Consider the following 14551-nt stretch of genomic DNA (forward strand, 5'->3'; position numbering starts at 1 on the left):
AATCATTCTCTTTCAATTAATTTGAGGAGCTTTGGCTGATAGAGCACACTCATAAAATATGAGCTTGATATTAAAAGTCTTATTGTTTCCTCTTCTTTTACTAAATAAGTTTTGCTGATCTGCAAGCAAATCGGAATATGATGCTGTGGCAATAACTGGGATCTGGCTCAAAGGGCAGGCGTGGGCCGTAAATATAGCTGGATATCGGGTGTACATGAATGGTAGCAGTTGGGGTGGCAGTATTGGTTAAGGACAATGTTAGTGTTGACGAGAGAGGATGTCCTGTAAATATTGCAGGATACAGGCTGTTGGGCCTTCGGCCGCCGGAGGAAGACAGTGTTCCAAGATCAGGCCTTCAAATCTGGCACCAAGCTCATGGTATACAGGGCTGTAGTGATATCCGGCCTCCTGGGTGGCTCAGAGACATGGACCATATACAGCAATCACCTCAAATCGCTGGAGAAATACCACAACATCCTGCAAATCCCCTGGGAGGATGGACGCTTCAACGTCAGTGCTCTCGATCAAGCCAACATCCCCAGCATCGAAGCACTGACCACACTCGACCAGCTCCATTGGGCGGGCCACATTGTCCGCATTCTCGACACAAGACTCCCACGGAATCCTACACGGCAAGTGAGCCACAGGTGGGCAGAGGGAACGTTTCAAGGACATCCTCAAAGCCTCCTTGATAAAGTGCAACATCCCCACCGACACCTGGGAATCTCTTGCCAAAGAGCGCCCTAAGTGGAGGAAGAGCATCCGGGAGGGCGCTGAGCACCTCGAGTCTCGCCGCCGAGAACAAGCACAGGCAGCGGAAGGAGCGTGCGGCAAACCAGACTCCCCACCCACCCTTTCCTTTAACCACTGTCTGCCCCAGCTGTGACAGAGACTGTAATTCCTGTATTGGACTGAACAGCCACCTGAGAACTCACTTTTAGAGTGGAAGCAAGTCTTCCTCGATTTCGAGGGACTGCCTCTGGTGATGACTGGAGCAGTGGTTAATCACGCCCATCCACCACGTGACCCCGCGGCCCAATCCGCTCACTAGAGCAGCTGTCAATCACACGCAACCGCAGCCAGCCATGTCCCAGCACAAGGAGGTGCAATTCATCAGTTCCAACACCAGCAGCAGAGTGGCGCAGCGGAAGCGTGCTGGGCCCATAACCCAGAGGTCGATGGATTGAAACCATCCTCTGCTAAAGGCAACTTTTAATGTGGTTGCAGCCAACACTTGCCCTGCAACTAATCCCAGCCTTGACAAGGATGCATCTCCAAAATCATTCTCTTTCAATTAATTTGAGGAGCTTTGGCTGATAGAGCACACTCATAAAATATGAGCTTGATATTAAAAGTCTTATTGTTTCCTCTTCTTTTACTAAATAAGTTTTGCTGATCTGCAAGCAAATCGGAATATGATGCTGTGGCAATAACTTGGATCTGGCTCAAAGGGCAGGCGTGGGCCGTAAATATAGCTGGATATCGGGTGTACATGAATGGTAGCAGTTGGGGTGGCAGTATTGGTTAAGGACAATGTTAGTGTTGACGAGAGAGGATGTCCTGTAAATATTGCAGGATACAGGCTGTTGGGCCTTCGGCCGCCGGAGGAAGACAGTGTTCCAAGATCAGGCCTTCAAATCTGGCACCAAGCTCATGGTATACAGGGCTGTAGTGATATCCGGCCTCCTGGGTGGCTCAGAGACATGGACCATATACAGCAATCACCTCAAATCGCTGGAGAAATACCACAACATCCTGCAAATCCCCTGGGAGGATGGACGCTTCAACGTCAGTGCTCTCGATCAAGCCAACATCCCCAGCATCGAAGCACTGACCACACTCGACCAGCTCCATTGGGCGGGCCACATTGTCCGCATTCTCGACACAAGACTCCCACGGAATCCTACACGGCAAGTGAGCCACAGGTGGGCAGAGGGAACGTTTCAAGGACATCCTCAAAGCCTCCTTGATAAAGTGCAACATCCCCACCAACACCTGGGAATCTCTTGCCAAAGAGCGCCCTAAGTGGAGGAAGAGCATCCGGGAGGGCGCTGAGCACCTCGAGTCTCGCCGCCGAGAACAAGCACAGGCAGCGGAAGGAGCGTGCGGCAAACCAGACTCCCCACCCACCCTTTCCTTTAACCACTGTCTGCCCCAGCTGTGACAGAGACTGTAATTCCTGTATTGGACTGAACAGCCACCTGAGAACTCACTTTTAGAGTGGAAGCAAGTCTTCCTCGATTTCGAGGGACTGCCTCTGGTGATGACTGGAGCAGTGGTTAATCACGCCCATCCACCACGTGACCCCGCGGCCCAATCCGCTCACTCGAGCAGCTGTCAATCACACGCAACCGCAGCCAGCCATGTCCCAGCACAAGGAGGTGCAATTCATCAGTTCCAACACCAGCAGCAGAGTGGCGCAGCGGAAGCGTGCTGGGCCCATAAGCCAGAGGTCGATGGATCGAAACCATCCTCTGCTAAAGACAACTTTTAATGTGGTTGCAGCCAACACTTGCCCTGCAACTAATCCCAGCCTTGACAAGGATGCATCTCCAAAATCATTCTCTTTCAATTAATTTGAGGAGCTTTGGCTGATAGAGCACACTCATAAAATATGAGCTTGATATTAAAAGTCTTATTGTTTCCTCTTCTTTTACTAAATAAGTTTTGCTGATCTGCAAGCAAATCGGAATATGATGCTGTGGCAATAACTTGGATCTGGCTCAAAGGGCAGGCGTGGGCCGTAAATATAGCTGGATATCGGGTGTACATGAATGGTAGCAGTTGGGGTGGCAGTATTGGTTAAGGACAATGTTAGTGTTGACGAGAGAGGATGTCCTGTAAATATTGCAGGATACAGGCTGTTGGGCCTTCGGCCGCCGGAGGAAGACAGTGTTCCAAGATCAGGCCTTCAAATCTGGCACCAAGCTCATGGTATACAGGGCTGTAGTGATATCCGGCCTCCTGGGTGGCTCAGAGACATGGACCATATACAGCAATCACCTCAAATCGCTGGAGAAATACCACAACATCCTGCAAATCCCCTGGGAGGATAGACGCTTCAACGTCAGTGCTCTCGATCAAGCCAACATCCCCAGCATCGAAGCACTGACCACACTCGACCAGCTCCATTGGGCGGGCCACATTGTCCGCATTCTCGACACAAGACTCCCACGGAATCCTACACGGCAAGTGAGCCGCAGGTGGGCAGAGGGAACGTTTGAAGGACATCCTCAAAGCCTCCTTGATAAAGTGCAACATCCCCACCGACACCTGGGAATCTCTTGCCAAAGAGCGCCCTAAGTGGAGGAAGAGCATCCGGGAGGGCGCTGAGCACCTCGAGTCTCGCCGCCGAGAACAAGCGCAGGCAGCGGAAGGAGCGTGCGGCAAACCAGACTCCCCACCCACCCTTTCCTTTAACCACTGTCTGCCCCAGCTGTGACAGAGACTGTAATTCCTGTATTGGACTGAACAGCCACCTGAGAACTCACTTTTAGAGTGGAAGCAAGTCTTCCTCGATTTCGAGGGACTGCCTCTGGTGATGACTGGAGCAGTGGTTAATCACGCCCATCCACCACGTGACCCCGCGGCCCAATCCGCTCACTCGAGCAGCTGTCAATCACACGCAACCGCAGCCAGCCATGTCCCAGCACAAGGAGGTGCAATTCATCAGTTCCAACACCAGCAGCAGAGTGGCGCAGCGGAAGCGTGCTGGGCCCATAACCCAGAGGTCGATGGATTGAAACCATCCTCTGCTAAAGACAACTTTTAATGTGGTTGCAGCCAACACTTGCCCTGCAACTAATCCCAGCCTTGACAAGGATGCATCTCTAAAATCATTCTCTTTCAATTAATTTGAGGAGCTTTGGCTGATCGAGCACACTCATAAAATATGAGCTTGATATTAAAAGTCTTATTGTTTCCTCTTCTTTTACTAAATAAGTTTTGCTGATCTGCAAGCAAATCGGAATATGATGCTGTGGCAATAACTTGGATCTGGCTCAAAGGGCAGGCGTGGGCCGTAAATATAGCTGGATATCGGGTGTACATGAATGGTAGCAGTTGGGGTGGCAGTATTGGTTAAGGACAATGTTAGTGTTGACGAGAGAGGATGTCCTGTAAATATTGCAGGATACAGGCTGTTGGGCCTTCGGCCGCCGGAGGAAGACAGTGTTCCAAGATCAGGCCTTCAAATCTGGCACCAAGCTCATGGTATACAGGGCTGTAGTGATATCCGGCCTCCTGGGTGGCTCAGAGACATGGACCATATACAGCAATCACCTCAAATCGCTGGAGAAATACCACAACATCCTGCAAATCCCCTGGGAGGATAGACGCTTCAACGTCAGTGCTCTCGATCAAGCCAACATCCCCAGCATCGAAGCACTGACCACACTCGACCAGCTCCATTGGGCGGGCCACATTGTCCGCATTCTCGACACAAGACTCCCACGGAATCCTACACGGCAAGTGAGCCACAGGTGGGCAGAGGGAACGTTTGAAGGACATCCTCAAAGCCTCCTTGATAAAGTGCAACATCCCCACCGACACCTGGGAATCTCTTGCCAAAGAGCGCCCTAAGTGGAGGAAGAGCATCCGGGAGGGCGCTGAGCACCTCGAGTCTCGCCGCCGAGAACAAGCGCAGGCAGCGGAAGGAGCGTGCGGCAAACCAGACTCCCCACCCACCCTTTCCTTTAACCACTGTCTGCCCCAGCTGTGACAGAGACTGTAATTCCTGTATTGGACTGAACAGCCACCTGAGAACTCACTTTTAGAGTGGAAGCAAGTCTTCCTCGATTTCGAGGGGCTGCCTCTGGTGATGACTGGAGCAGTGGTTAATCACGCCCATCCACCACGTGACCCCGCGGCCCAATCCGCTCACTAGAGCAGCTGTCAATCACACGCAACCGCAGCCAGCCATGTCCCAGCACAAGGAGGTGCAATTCATCAGTTCCAACACCAGCAGCAGAGTGGCGCAGCGGAAGCGTGCTGGGCCCATAACCCAGAGGTCGATGGATCGAAACCATCCTCTGCTAAAGGCAACTTTTAATGTGGTTGCAGCCAACACTTGCACTGCAACTAATCCCAGCCTTGACAAGGATGCATCTCCAAAATCATTCTCTTTCAATTAATTTGAGGAGCTTTGGCTGATAGAGCACACTCATAAAATATGAGCTTGATATTAAAAGTCTTATTGTTTCCTCTTCTTTTACTAAATAAGTTTTGCTGATCTGCAAGCAAATCGGAATATGATGCTGTGGCAATAACTGGGATCTGGCTCAAAGGGCAGGCGTGGGCCGTAAATATAGCTGGATATCGGGTGTACAGGAATGGTAGCAGTTGAGGTGGCAGTATTGGTTAAGGACAATGTTAGTGTTGACGAGAGAGGATGTCCTGTAAATATTGCAGGATACAGGCTGTTGGGCCTTCGGCCGCCGGAGGAAGACAGTGTTCCAAGATCAGGCCTTCAAATCTGGCACCAAGCTCATGGTATACAGGGCTGTAGTGATATCCGGCCTCCTGGGTGGCTCAGAGACATGGACCATATACAGCAATCACCTCAAATCGCTGGAGAAATACCACAACATCCTGCAAATCCCCTGGGAGGATAGACGCTTCAACGTCAGTGCTCTCGATCAAGCCAACATCCCCAGCATCGAAGCACTGACCACACTCGACCAGCTCCATTGGGCGGGCCACATTGTCCGCATTCTCGACACAAGACTCCCAAAACAAGCGCTCTACTAGGAATCCTAGACGGCAAGTGAGCCGCAGGTGGGCAGAGGGAACGTTTCAAGGACATCCTCAAAGCCTCCTTGATAAAGTGCAACATCCCCACCGACACCTGGGAATCTCTTGCCAAAGAGCGCCCTAAGTGGAGGAAGAGCATCCGGGAGGGCGCTGAGCACCTCGAGTCTCGCCGCCGAGAACATGCAGAAAACAAGCGCAGGCAGCGGAAGGAGCGTGCGGCAAACCAGACTCCCCACCCACCCTTTCTTTTAACCACTGTCTGCCCCAGCTGTGACAGAGACTGTAATTCCTGTATTGGACTGAACAGCCACCTGAGAACTCACTTTTAGAGTGGAAGCAAGTCTTCCTCGATTTCGAGGGGCTGCCTCTGGTGATGACTGGAGCAGTGGTTAATCACGCCCATCCACCACGTGACCCCGCGGCCCAATCCGCTCACTAGAGCAGCTGTCAATCACACGCAACCGCAGCCAGCCATGTCCAAGCACAAGGAGGTGCAATTCATCAGTTCCAACACCAGCAGCAGAGTGGCGCAGCGGAAGCGTGCTGGGCCCATAACCCAGAGGTCGATGGATCGAAACCATCCTCTGCTAAAGGCAACTTTTAATGTGGTTGCAGCCAACACTTGCACTGCAACTAATCCCAGCCTTGACAAGGATGCATCTCCAAAATCATTCTCTTTCAATTAATTTGAGGAGCTTTGGCTGATAGAGCACACTCATAAAATATGAGCTTGATATTAAAAGTCTTATTGTTTCCTCTTCTTTTACTAAATAAGTTTTGCTGATCTGCAAGCAAATCGGAATATGATGCTGTGGCAATAACTGGGATCTGGCTCAAAGGGCAGGCGTGGGCCGTAAATATAGCTGGATATCGGGTGTACATGAATGGTAGCAGTTGGGGTGGCAGTATTGGTTAAGGACAATGTTAGTGTTGACGAGAGAGGATGTCCTGTAAATATTGCAGGATACAGGCTGTTGGGCCTTCGGCCGCCGGAGGAAGACAGTGTTCCAAGATCAGGCCTTCAAATCTGGCACCAAGCTCATGGTATACAGGGCTGTAGTGATATCCGGCCTCCTGGGTGGCTCAGAGACATGGACCATATACAGCAATCACCTCAAATCGCTGGAGAAATACCACAACATCCTGCAAATCCCCTGGGAGGATAGACGCTTCAACGTCAGTGCTCTCGATCAAGCCAACATCCCCAGCATCGAAGCACTGACCACACTCGACCAGCTCCATTGGGCGGGCCACATTGTCCGCATTCTCGACACAAGACTCCCAAAACAAGCGCTCTACTAGGAATCCTACACGGCAAGTGAGCCGCAGGTGGGCAGAGGGAACGTTTCAAGGACATCCTCAAAGCCTCCTTGATAAAGTGCAACATCCCCACCGACACCTGGGAATCTCTTGCCAAAGAGCGCCCTAAGTGGAGGAAGAGCATCCGGGAGGGCGCTGAGCACCTTGCGTCTCGCCGCCGAGAACATGCAGAAAACAAGCGCAGGCAGCGGAAGGAGCGTGCGGCAAACCAGACTCCCCACCCACCCTTTCCTTTAACCACTGTCTGCCCCAGCTGTGACAGAGACTGTAATTCCTGTATTGGACTGAACAGCCACCTGAGAACTCACTTTTAGAGTGGAAGCAAGTCTTCCTCGATTTCGAGGGGCTGCCTCTGGTGATGACTGGAGCAGTGGTTAATCACGCCCATCCACCACGTGACCCCGCGGCCCAATCCGCTCACTCGAGCAGCTGTCAATCACACGCAACCGCAGCCAGCCATGTCCAAGCACAAGGAGGTGCAATTCATCAGTTCCAACACCAGCAGCAGAGTGGCGCAGCGGAAGCGTGCTGGGCCCATAACCCAGAGGTCGATGGATCGAAACCATCCTCTGCTAAAGGCAACTTTTAATGTGGTTGCAGTCAACACTTGCACTGCAACTAATCCCAGCCTTGACAAGGATGCATCTCCAAAATCATTCTCTTTCAATTAATTTGAGGAGCTTTGGCTGATAGAGCACACTCATCAAATATGAGCTTGGTATTAAAAGTCTTATTGTTTCCTCTTCTTTTACTAAATAAGTTTTGCTGATCTGCAAGCAAATCGGAATATGATGCTGTGGCAATAACTGGGATCTGGCTCAAAGGGCAGGCGTGGGCCGTAAATATAGCTGGATATCGGGTGTACATGAATGGTAGCAGTTGGGGTGGCAGTATTGGTTAAGGACAATGTTAGTGTTGACGAGAGAGGATGTCCTGTAAATATTGCAGGATACAGGCTGTTGGGCCTTCGGCCGCCGGAGGAAGACAGTGTTCCAAGATCAGGCCTTCAAATCTGGCACCAAGCTCATGGTATACAGGGCTGTAGTGATATCCGGCCTCCTGGGTGGCTCAGAGACATGGACCATATACAGCAATCACCTCAAATCGCTGGAGAAATACCACAACATCCTGCAAATCCCCTGGGAGGATAGACGCTTCAACGTCAGTGCTCTCGATCAAGCCAACATCCCCAGCATCGAAGCACTGACCACACTCGACCAGCTCCATTGGGCGGGCCACATTGTCCGCATTCTCGACACAAGACTCCCAAAACAAGCGCTCTACTAGGAATCCTACACGGCAAGTGAGCCGCAGGTGGGCAGAGGGAACGTTTCAAGGACATCCTCAAAGCCTCCTTGATAAAGTGCAACATCCCCACCGACACCTGGGAATCTCTTGCCAAAGAGCGCCCTAAGTGGAGGAAGAGCATCCGGGAGGGCGCTGAGCACCTTGCGTCTCGCCGCCGAGAACATGCAGAAAACAAGCGCAGGCAGCGGAAGGAGCGTGCGGCAAACCAGACTCCCCACCCACCCTTTCCTTTAACCACTGTCTGCCCCAGCTGTGACAGAGACTGTAATTCCTGTATTGGACTGAACAGCCACCTGAGAACTCACTTTTAGAGTGGAAGCAAGTCTTCCTCGATTTCGAGGGGCTGCCTCTGGTGATGACTGGAGCAGTGGTTAATCACGCCCATCCACCACGTGACCCCGCGGCCCAATCCGCTCAGTGGAGCAGCTGTCAATCACACGCAACCGCAGCCAGCCATGTCCAAGCACAAGGAGGTGCAATTCATCAGTTCCAACACCAGCAGCAGAGTGGCGCAGCGGAAGCGTGCTGGGCCCATAACCCAGAGGTCGATGGATCGAAACCATCCTCTGCTAAAGGCAACTTTTAATGTGGTTGCAGCCAACACTTGCACTGCAACTAATCCCAGCCTTGACAAGGATGCATCTCTAAAATCATTCTCTTTCAATTAATTTGAGGAGCTTTGGCTGATAGAGCACACTCATAAAATATGAGCTTGATATTAAAAGTCTTATTGTTTCCTCTTCTTTTACTAAATAAGTTTGCTTATCTGCAAGCAAATCGGATTATGATGCTGTGGCAATAATTGGGATCTGGCTCAAAGGGCAGGCGTGGGCCGTAAATATAGCTGGATATCGGGTGTACATGAATGGTAGCAGTTGGGGTGGCAGTATTGGTTAAGGACAATGTTAGTGTTGACGAGAGAGGATGTCCTGTAAATATTGCAGGATACAGGCTGTTGGGCCTTCGGCCGCCGGAGGAAGACAGTGTTCCAAGATCAGGCCTTCAAATCTGGCACCAAGCTCATGGTATACAGGGCTGTAGTGATATCCGGCCTCCTGGGTGGCTCAGAGACATGGACCATATACAGCAATCACCTCAAATCGCTGGAGAAATACCACAACATCCTGCAAATCCCCTGGGAGGATAGACGCTTCAACGTCAGTGCTCTCGATCAAGCCAACATCCCCAGCATCGAAGCACTGACCACACTCGACCAGCTCCATTGGGCGGGCCACATTGTCCGCATTCTCGACACAAGACTCCCAAAACAAGCGCTCTACTAGGAATCCTACACGGCAAGTGAGCCGCAGGTGGGCAGAGGGAACGTTTCAAGGACATCCTCAAAGCCTCCTTGATAAAGTGCAACATCCCCACCGACACCTGGGAATCTCTTGCCAAAGAGCGCCCTAAATGGAGGAAGAGCATCCGGGAGGGCGCTGAGCACCTCGAGTCTCGCCGCCGAGAACATGCAGAAAACAAGCGCAGGCAGCGGAAGGAGCGTGCGGCAAACCAGACTCCCCACCCACCCTTTCCTTTAACCACTGTCTGCCCCAGCTGTGACAGAGACTGTAATTCCTGTATTGGACTGAACAGCCACCTGAGAACTCACTTTTAGAGTGGAAGCAAGTCTTCCTCGATTTCGAGGGGCTGCCTCTGGTGATGACTGGAGCAGTGGTTAATCACGCCCATCCACCACGTGACCCCGCGGCCCAATCCGCTCACGAGAGCAGCTGTCAATCACACGCAACCGCAGCCAGCCATGTCCAAGCACAAGGAGGTGCAATTCATCAGTTCCAACACCAGCAGCAGAGTGGCGCAGCGGAAGCGTGCTGGGCCCATAACCCAGAGGTCGATGGATCGAAACCATCCTCTGCTAAAGGCAACTTTTAATGTGGTTGCAGCCAACACTTGCACTGCAACTAATCCCAGCCTTGACAAGGATGCATCTCTAAAATCATTCTCTTTCAATTAATTTGAGGAGCTTTGGCTGATAGAGCACACTCATAAAATATGAGCTTGATATTAAAAGTCTTATTGTTTCCTCTTCTTTTACTAAATAAGTTTTGCTGATCTGCAAGCAAATCGGAATATGATGCTGTGGCAATAACTGGGATCTGGCTCAAAGGGCAGGCGTGGGCCGTAAATATAGCTGGATATCGGGTGTACATGAATGGTAGCAGTTGGGGTGGCAGTATTGGTTAAGGACAATGTTAGTGTTGACGAGAGAGGATGTCCTGTAAATATTGCAGGATACAGGCTGTTGGGCCTTCGGCCGCCGGAGGAAGACAGTGTTCCAAGATCAGGCCTTCAAATCTGGCACCAAGCTCATGGTATACAGGGCTGTAGTGATATCCGGCCTCCTGGGTGGCTCAGAGACATGGACCATATACAGCAATCACCTCAAATCGCTGGAGAAATACCACAACATCCTGCAAATCCCCTGGGAGGATAGACGCTTCAACGTCAGTGCTCTCGATCAAGCCAACATCCCCAGCATCGAAGCACTGACCACACTCGACCAGCTCCATTGGGCGGGCCACATTGTCCGCATTCTCGACACAAGACTCCCAAAACAAGCGCTCTACTAGGAATCCTACACGGCAAGTGAGCCGCAGGTGGGCAGAGGGAACGTTTCAAGGACATCCTCAAAGCCTCCTTGATAAAGTGCAACATCCCCACCGACACCTGGGAATCTCTTGCCAAAGAGCGCCCTAAGTGGAGGAAGAGCATCCGGGAGGGCGCTGAGCACCTTGCGTCTCGCCGCCGAGAACATGCAGAAAACAAGCGCAGGCAGCGGAAGGAGCGTGCGGCAAACCAGACTCCCCACCCACCCTTTCCTTTAACCACTGTCTGCCCCAGCTGTGACAGAGACTGTAATTCCTGTATTGGACTGAACAGCCACCTGAGAACTCACTTTTAGAGTGGAAGCAAGTCTTCCTCGATTTCGAGGGGCTGCCTCTGGTGATGACTGGAGCAGTGGTTAATCACGCCCATCCACCACGTGACCCCGCGGCCCAATCCGCTCAGTGGAGCAGCTGTCAATCACACGCAACCGCAGCCAGCCATGTCCAAGCACAAGGAGGTGCAATTCATCAGTTCCAACACCAGCAGCAGAGTGGCGCAGCGGAAGCGTGCTGGGCCCATAACCCAGAGGTCGATGGATCGAAACCATCCTCTGCTAAAGGCAACTTTTAATGTGGTTGCAGCCAACACTTGCACTGCAACTAATCCCAGCCTTGACAAGGATGCATCTCTAAAATCATTCTCTTTCAATTAATTTGAGGAGCTTTGGCTGATAGAGCACACTCATAAAATATGAGCTTGATATTAAAAGTCTTATTGTTTCCTCTTCTTTTACTAAATAAGTTTGCTTATCTGCAAGCAAATCGGATTATGATGCTGTGGCAATAATTGGGATCTGGCTCAAAGGGCAGGCGTGGGCCGTAAATATAGCTGGATATCGGGTGTACATGAATGGTAGCAGTTGGGGTGGCAGTATTGGTTAAGGACAATGTTAGTGTTGACGAGAGAGGATGTCCTGTAAATATTGCAGGATACAGGCTGTTGGGCCTTCGGCCGCCGGAGGAAGACAGTGTTCCAAGATCAGGCCTTCAAATCTGGCACCAAGCTCATGGTATACAGGGCTGTAGTGATATCCGGCCTCCTGGGTGGCTCAGAGACATGGACCATATACAGCAATCACCTCAAATCGCTGGAGAAATACCACAACATCCTGCAAATCCCCTGGGAGGATAGACGCTTCAACGTCAGTGCTCTCGATCAAGCCAACATCCCCAGCATCGAAGCACTGACCACACTCGACCAGCTCCATTGGGCGGGCCACATTGTCCGCATTCTCGACACAAGACTCCCAAAACAAGCGCTCTACTAGGAATCCTACACGGCAAGTGAGCCGCAGGTGGGCAGAGGGAACGTTTCAAGGACATCCTCAAAGCCTCCTTGATAAAGTGCAACATCCCCACCGACACCTGGGAATCTCTTGCCAAAGAGCGCCCTAAATGGAGGAAGAGCATCCGGGAGGGCGCTGAGCACCTCGAGTCTCGCCGCCGAGAACATGCAGAAAACAAGCGCAGGCAGCGGAAGGAGCGTGCGGCAAACCAGACTCCCCACCCACCCTTTCCTTTAACCACTGTCTGCCCCAGCTGTGACAGAGACTGTAATTCCTGTATTGGACTGAACAGCCACCTGAGAACTCACTTTTAGAGTGGAAGCAAGTCTTCCTCGATTTCGAGGGGCTGCCTCTGGTGATGACTGGAGCAGTGGTTAATCACGCCCATCCACCACGTGACCCCGCGGCCCAATCCGCTCACGAGAGCAGCTGTCAATCACACGCAACCGCAGCCAGCCATGTCCAAGCACAAGGAGGTGCAATTCATCAGTTCCAACACCAGCAGCAGAGTGGCGCAGCGGAAGCGTGCTGGGCCCATAACCCAGAGGTCGATGGATCGAAACCATCCTCTGCTAAAGGCAACTTTTAATGTGGTTGCAGCCAACACTTGCACTGCAACTAATCCCAGCCTTGACAAGGATGCATCTCCAAAATCATTCTCTTTCAATTAATTTGAGGAGCTTTGGCTGATAGAGCACACTCATAAAATATGAGCTTGATATTAAAAGTCTTATTGTTTCCTCTTCTTTTACTAAATAAGTTTTGCTGATCTGCAAGCAAATCGGAATATGATGCTGTGGCAATAACTGGGATCTGGCTCAAAGGGCAGGCGTGGGCCGTAAATATAGCTGGATATCGGGTGTACATGAATGGTAGCAGTTGGGGTGGCAGTATTGGTTAAGGACAATGTTAGTGTTGACGAGAGAGGATGTCCTGTAAATATTGCAGGATACAGGCTGTTGGGCCTTCGGCCGCCGGAGGAAGACAGTGTTCCAAGATCAGGCCTTCAAATCTGGCACCAAGCTCATGGTATACAGGGCTGTAGTGATATCCGGCCTCCTGGGTGGCTCAGAGACATGGACCATATACAGCAATCACCTCAAATCGCTGGAGAAATACCACAACATCCTGCAAATCCCCTGGGAGGATAGACGCTTCAACGTCAGTGCTCTCGATCAAGCCAACATCCCCAGCATCGAAGCACTGACCACACTCGACCAGCTCCATTGGGCGGGCCACATTGTCCGCATTCTCGACACAAGACTCCCAAAACAAGCGCTCTACTAGGAATCCTACACGGCAAGTGAGCCGCAGGTGGGCAGAGGGAACGTTTCAAGGACATCCTCAAAGCCTCCTTGATAAAGTGCAACATCCCCACCGACACCTGGGAATCTCTTGCCAAAGAGCGCCCTAAGTGGAGGAAGAGCATCCGGGAGGGCGCTGAGCACCTTGCGTCTCGCCGCCGAGAACATGCAGAAAACAAGCGCAGGCAGCGGAAGGAGCGTGCGGCAAACCAGACTCCCCACCCACCCTTTCCTTTAACCACTGTCTGCCCCAGCTGTGACAGAGACTGTAATTCCTGTATTGGACTGAACAGCCACCTGAGAACTCACTTTTAGAGTGGAAGCAAGTCTTCCTCGATTTCGAGGGGCTGCCTCTGGTGATGACTGGAGCAGTGGTTAATCACGCCCATCCACCACGTGACCCCGCGGCCCAATCCGCTCACTAGAGCAGCTGTCAATCACACGCAACCGCAGCCAGCCATGTCCAAGCACAAGGAGGTGCAATTCATCAGTTCCAACACCAGCAGCAGAGTGGCGCAGCGGAAGCGTGCTGGGCCCATAACCCAGAGGTCGATGGATCGAAACCATCCTCTGCTAAAGGCAACTTTTAATGTGGTTGCAGCCAACACTTGCACTGCAACTAATCCCAGCCTTGACAAGGATGCATCTCTAAAATCATTCTCTTTCAATTAATTTGAGGAGCTTTGGCTGATAGAGCACACTCATAAAATATGAGCTTGATATTAAAAGTCTTATTGTTTCCTCTTCTTTTACTAAATAAGTTTGCTTATCTGCAAGCAAATCGGATTATGATGCTGTGGCAATAATTGGGATCTGGCTCAAAGGGCAGGCGTGGGCCGTAAATATAGCTGGATATCGGGTGTACATGAATGGTAGCAGTTGGGGTGGCAGTATTGGTTAAGGACAATGTTAGTGTTGACGAGAGAGGATGTCCTGTAAATATTGCAGGATACAGGCT

General features: G+C 51.4%; 8 non-coding genes across 8 annotated transcripts; all 8 read left to right on the plus strand.

Moving 5' to 3' along the window:
* Positions 1-4964: 4964 nt before the first annotated feature.
* Positions 4965-5036, plus strand: trnam-cau (transfer RNA methionine (anticodon CAU)). Its single transcript has one exon. It is a non-coding gene; the product is annotated as a tRNA-Met (tRNA).
* A 1233-nt stretch (positions 5037-6269) lies between these two features.
* On the plus strand, positions 6270-6341 carry trnam-cau (transfer RNA methionine (anticodon CAU)). Its single transcript has one exon. It is a non-coding gene; the product is annotated as a tRNA-Met (tRNA).
* A 1233-nt stretch (positions 6342-7574) lies between these two features.
* Positions 7575-7646, plus strand: trnam-cau (transfer RNA methionine (anticodon CAU)). The gene has a single exon. It is a non-coding gene; the product is annotated as a tRNA-Met (tRNA).
* A 1233-nt stretch (positions 7647-8879) lies between these two features.
* On the plus strand, positions 8880-8951 carry trnam-cau (transfer RNA methionine (anticodon CAU)). Its single transcript has one exon. It is a non-coding gene; the product is annotated as a tRNA-Met (tRNA).
* Positions 8952-10183: 1232 nt separating this feature from the next.
* On the plus strand, positions 10184-10255 carry trnam-cau (transfer RNA methionine (anticodon CAU)). Its single transcript has one exon. It is a non-coding gene; the product is annotated as a tRNA-Met (tRNA).
* Positions 10256-11488: 1233 nt separating this feature from the next.
* trnam-cau (transfer RNA methionine (anticodon CAU)) lies at positions 11489-11560 on the plus strand. The gene has a single exon. It is a non-coding gene; the product is annotated as a tRNA-Met (tRNA).
* A 1232-nt stretch (positions 11561-12792) lies between these two features.
* Positions 12793-12864, plus strand: trnam-cau (transfer RNA methionine (anticodon CAU)). The gene has a single exon. It is a non-coding gene; the product is annotated as a tRNA-Met (tRNA).
* Positions 12865-14097: 1233 nt separating this feature from the next.
* trnam-cau (transfer RNA methionine (anticodon CAU)) lies at positions 14098-14169 on the plus strand. The gene has a single exon. It is a non-coding gene; the product is annotated as a tRNA-Met (tRNA).
* Positions 14170-14551: the final 382 nt, after the last annotated feature.

The sequence above is a fragment of the Pristiophorus japonicus genome, unplaced genomic scaffold (assembly GCF_044704955.1).
Source record: "Pristiophorus japonicus isolate sPriJap1 unplaced genomic scaffold, sPriJap1.hap1 HAP1_SCAFFOLD_539, whole genome shotgun sequence".
NCBI classification, from domain to species: Eukaryota; Metazoa; Chordata; class Chondrichthyes; family Pristiophoridae; genus Pristiophorus; species Pristiophorus japonicus.